This window comes from Juglans regia, unplaced genomic scaffold (assembly GCF_001411555.2).
Source record: "Juglans regia cultivar Chandler unplaced genomic scaffold, Walnut 2.0 Scaffold_684, whole genome shotgun sequence".
Classification (NCBI taxonomy): Eukaryota; Viridiplantae; Streptophyta; class Magnoliopsida; order Fagales; family Juglandaceae; genus Juglans; species Juglans regia.
In genome coordinates, this window is record NW_023361708.1 from 3979 (window position 1) to 9164 (window position 5186).

Sequence of the window (5186 nt, forward strand, 5' to 3'; positions counted from 1 at the left end):
CATCATCCCGGCGTCTCGATTTTCGTGTTTTCCTTACACGGGGGTCGGGGGCGCCACAGGTGGTATCAGAGCCGTTCGGCTCTGGGTAAAACCACATGTCCCTTAGGATAGTACCAGAAATTATTTTATTGTTTTAAAATAATTTTTTTAAAAGTGTTGTAAGTTAAATGATTATTTTAAAAATAAATATGTGATATTATGAGTTTATTGTTGTTTTATTTTATGTTAATTGATGTTATTTAATTTAATTTTATCTTATTGTATTTTTGTTTTGCTTTGGTTGAGTTTGGTTTTATCTGGATTTAAGCGGGGTTGGAGGTTGCTCTATGACAGGACTATGGTGAGACCAAGAAGGCAAGCTAATGTGCCCGAAGATGAGCTATCCAGGGGTGAAAGAGACGATGCCATTGCAAGGGCGTTGAATAGAATGTCAGACTTGTACGAGCAGAATTTCCGACCGCCGCAAGGAGATCTAAATAGAGCGGTCCAAGTGGGGTGCACCTATGAGCGCTTCCTGGCGCATAGGACTCCTGCCTTTACTGGGGAGGAGGATCCAATGCGAGCTAGGAGGTGGATTCTAGATTTGGAAAGGACCTTTGAAGTCTGTGGGTGTACAGAGGTCCAGATGGTTTTGTATGCAAGTTATATGCTACAAGGTGAAGCAGCATATTGGTGGGAGACCAAGCGGTCACTCCTAGAAATGGAGTTCGGATCCTTGGCTGCTGTGTCCTGGCAGCGGTTTAAAAAGGAATTTGATGATCGATACTTTCCTGTTTCAGTGAGAAGGCAGAAGGCTCGGGAGTTTAATAATTTGGTTCAAGGAGGTATGACGGTCGAGCAATATGCAACGAAATTTATGGAGCTTGGACGGTTCGCTCCTCACCTCATTGCCACCGAAGAGCTGCAGGTGGAGCGTTTTATGGAGGGTCTGCGCCCTGAAGTACGCAGACAAGTGGCTTGTCTCCAGATTGTGGAATTTCAGAAGTTGGTAGACTTGGCCAGTATCGCAGAGCGCGAGAGTAGCTTTGTAGTGGGCTCCCCTCCAGGTCAGAAAAGACGGAGTTATCTTGGTGAAGGAAGCAGTTCTGGATCGCCACAGAAATTTGTTCAGAGGACCGGGACCCGTCCACAGACAACCTCCGGTGTTCGTGCAGGAGGCCGGACTCCAGTATGCCCGAGATGTAGTAGAGCCCATGAGGGTGATTGTGGTCAAAGGGGCATTCAGTGTTTTAGATGTGGCCAGCCGGGTCACTTTGCTCGGGAGTGTCCCAGTCTAGTTCAAGGAGGTCAAGGTGGTCAAGGAGGACGAGGAGGTCGTCGAGGTGGAAGGGGCAACCAGAGACAGTTGGTACAAGCCCGAGTTTATGCGGTGACTCCTGGCGACGTGGATTATGAGGCTCCAGAGACCCATGATGCTGGAGTGATTACTGGTATGTATGTAGTTATTTTATTTGGGTTTATTGTTTGGTGTGGTTGGGTTTTTTGAATTTGTTTGGTGGTTGTGTTTGCATCAGGAAGAGTTCGTCTATATGATTTTTATGCTTGTACTTTGTTTGATTCTGGGGCGTCCCAATCTTTTGTGTCTGCCACGTTTGCACGAATGTGCAATTTGGTTACAGAACCTCTACCACAATCCTTAGTTGTGGCTCTTCCTAATAGCGAGATCGTGTGTTGCTCCAAGGTTGCTTTGGGTTGTCCTTTGGATCTTGGTGGAAGGACACTGGATGCAGATTTGATTGTATTCAAGTTGCTTGGTTTTGATATAATTTTGGGTATGGATTGGCTGTATCGTTATTCTGCGAATATTGATTGTAGAAGACGAGTAATTGGTTTTCAACTCTCGGATGTGGATTATTTAGAATTCGTGGGAAGTAAGTTAAAGGCAAGACCATCAGTTATATCAGCAGTTCAAGCTAAGAGAGATATAGCTTGTGGGGCAGATGCTTTTTTGGTCCAAGTCGTATCTACACCATCTGAGAAGAAATCTTTAGCGGATATTCCAGTGGTGGAAGAATTTCCCGATGTGTTCGTGGATGAGTTACCTGGATTGCCTCCCGTTCGTGACATGGAATTTGTTATTGATCTGGAACCCGGGGCGGCTCCTGTGCATAAGGCTCCTTACCGCATGGCACCGGCCGAGTTAAAAGAGTTGAAGACTCAATTGCAAGAATTGGTTGACAAAGGATTTATTCAGCCTAGTACTTCGCCCTGGGGAGCGCCTGTTTTGTTTGTCAAGAAGAAAGATGGTACTCTCAGAATGTGCATAGACTATCGGGAGCTTAACAAGGTGACTATCAAGAACAAGTACCCTCTTCCAAGAATTGATGATCTGTTTGATCAGCTTCAGGGAGCAGCTGTCTTTTCAAAGATTGACTTGAGATCAGGGTACTATCAGCTGAGGATAAGGGATAAGGACGTGCCCAAGACTGCTTTTAGGACGAGGTATGGGCATTATGAACTTAAGGTGATGTCTTTTGGGTTAGCGAACGCTCCAGCCGCTTTTATGGATTTAATGAATCGGGTGTTTCAACCCTTTTTGGACTCTTTTGTGGTGGTGTTTCTTGACGACATTCTGATTTATTCCCGAGACTTGGAAGAGCATGCTTGTCACCTTCGTCTGGCGCTTGGGAAATTAAGAGAGCATCAATTGTACGCTAAGTTGAGCAAGTGTGAATTCTGGTTAGAAGAAGTTAAGTTTCTTGGACATGTGATTTCTCAAGAAGGGGTGGCTGTAGATCCTAGTAAAGTAGAAGCTGTTTTGTCATGGCCTCGCCCTTCAACAGTTCGTGAGATACGAAGTTTCTTGGGACTTGCCGGTTACTATCGAAGATTTGTGGAAGGTTTTTCTTGACTATCAGGACCTCTCACTGCTTTGACTAGGAAGAATACGGAGTTTGTATGGTCTGACAAATGTGAGAGAAGTTTTCAAGAGTTGAAGAGAAGATTGACAATGGCACCTATTTTGGCACTTCCAGAGCCACACAAGCCATTTGTGATTTTTAGTGATGCATCCAAATTCGGGTTGGGATGCGTTCTTATGCAAGAGGGACGGGTTGTTGCTTATGCATCTCGTCAGTTGAAAATTCATGAAAGGAATTATCCTACACATGATTTGGAGTTGGCGGCAATAGTTTTTGCTCTTAAGATTTGGCGGCATTATCTGTATGGAGAAGCCTGTGAAGTTTATACTGATCACAAGAGCTTGAAGCATCTGTTTACTCAGAAGAATCTCAATATGAGACAGAGACGGTGGTTAGAGTTGATTAGCGACTACCAGTGTGAGATCAAGTATCATCCCGGAAAGGCGAATCTAGTCGCTGATGCTTTGAGTAGAAAATCTCAACAAGTGGATGAAGCAGAGTCATCGGATTTGGACTCTCTCCTTTGTGGAATGAGGAGACTTCTTATCGAGAGTTCACAGCAAGAGGAATTGTTATCCTCAGTCTTGGATGTCCGAGTAGTGGATTTTGAAGAATTGAAGACTCTTCAAAGAAGGGATCCTACATTGTTAGCTATCAGGAAAAGAGTCAGGAAGTCTAGAGGACCCTTGCATTACGGCTTGGATAAGGATGGTATTCTTCGGTTTCGGGATCGTAGAGTGATTCCCCGAGATTCTGAATTTAAAGAGCGGATTTTGGCAGAAGCTCATGCGGCTCCTTATTCAGTTCATCCAGGAAGCACGAAGATGTATCGAGATTTAAAGAGGAATTTCTGGTGGGAAGGAATGAAGTTGGACATCGCTTTGTTTATTGAGAAATGTGACACGTGTCGTCGAGTAAAGGCTAAGCATCAAAGACCTGCTGGTAGACTTCAACCTCTCCCTATTCCTGAGTGGAAGTGGGATGATATTTCTATGGATTTTGTTGTGGGTTTACCGAGAACTCCTAGTGGGAAGAACTCAATTTGGGTGATTGTTGATCGGTTGACCAAGAGTGCCCATTTCTTGCCTGTTAATAATACTGACTCTTTGGGTAAGTTGACTCGGTTATATGTCAAGGAGATAGTGCGTTTGCATGGAGTACCCAAGAGCATCGTGTCAGATCGGGACCCGCGGTTTACGTCCCATTTTTGGAAGAGCTTGCAGGCGGCTTTAGGCACTAAGTTGAAGTTTAGTAGTGCATATCACCCTCAAACAGACGGTCAATCAGAGCGTACTATTCAGACTCTGGAGGATATGTTGCGGTCTTGTGTCTTGGGATTTCAAGGAAGTTGGGAGAATCATCTACCGCTTATTGAATTCTCTTACAATAACAGTTTTCATTCTTCCATCCAGATGGCCCCGTATGAAGCTTTGTATGGAAGGAAGTGCAGATCGCCCTTGTGTTGGGATGAAGTCGGCGAGAGTAAAGTAATTGGGCCTGAGATAATTCAAGAAATGAAGGATCAAGTTCAGTTTATAAGGACTAAAATGGCAGAAGCGCAAAATCTCCAGAAGAGTCACGCAGATACAAGAAGAAGAGACTTATCCTTTGAAGAAGGTGATTGGGTTTATCTTAAAGTCTCTCCTATGAAAGGCGTTAAGCGCTTTGGTAAGAAAGGAAAGCTTAGTCCAAGATATGTTGGCCCTTTTCAGATCGTAGAGAAAGTTGGGCTTGTTGCTTATAGAGTTGCCTTGCCAGATTATTTTGGGGATGTTCATGATGTGTTTCATGTGTCTTCGTTGAAGAAGAGTTTTGGACAGCAAGAGCCACGTTTTGTTGACCCTGAACGCATTCAACTTCAGCCTAACCTTGCTTATGAAGTTGCCCCGACGCAGATTGTAGATTGGAAAGAGCAAAGATTAAGGTCCAAGACAATACCTATGGTGAAAGTGTCGTGGGGTGATCCGTTGGCTCAAGATTACTCTTGGGAAAGAGAAGCCGACATGAGGGAGCATTATCCTTACTTGTTTGTTTGATTTTGGTGGTATGTTTTTAAGTATGCTCTCGGTTGAATCTTGATCCTGTCTTAGTTTAATGTTTGACCTTGCTAATTTCGAGGACGAAATTTTTTTTTAAGGGAGGGAGGATGTAACACCCCGTATTTTAGTGTATTTTTATTGAAAGATTATATTTATGTTATTCAAAAAAATTATTCTTTTGTTTTAAAATTACTGGATTTTAATTGGGTTATTTTTAGGATTTTTAATTTGGTGAAAATTATTTTTATGTGCTTTCTTAATATTTATTTATTGTTGTGCATTTAAA

The 5186-nt window shown here is 43.3% G+C and overlaps 1 pseudogene; it reads left to right on the forward strand.

Annotated features, from left to right (window-relative positions):
* Positions 1-337: 337 nt before the first annotated feature.
* On the forward strand, positions 338-4807 carry LOC109017733 (annotated as a pseudogene).
* The last annotated feature ends 379 nt before the right edge of the window (positions 4808-5186 follow it).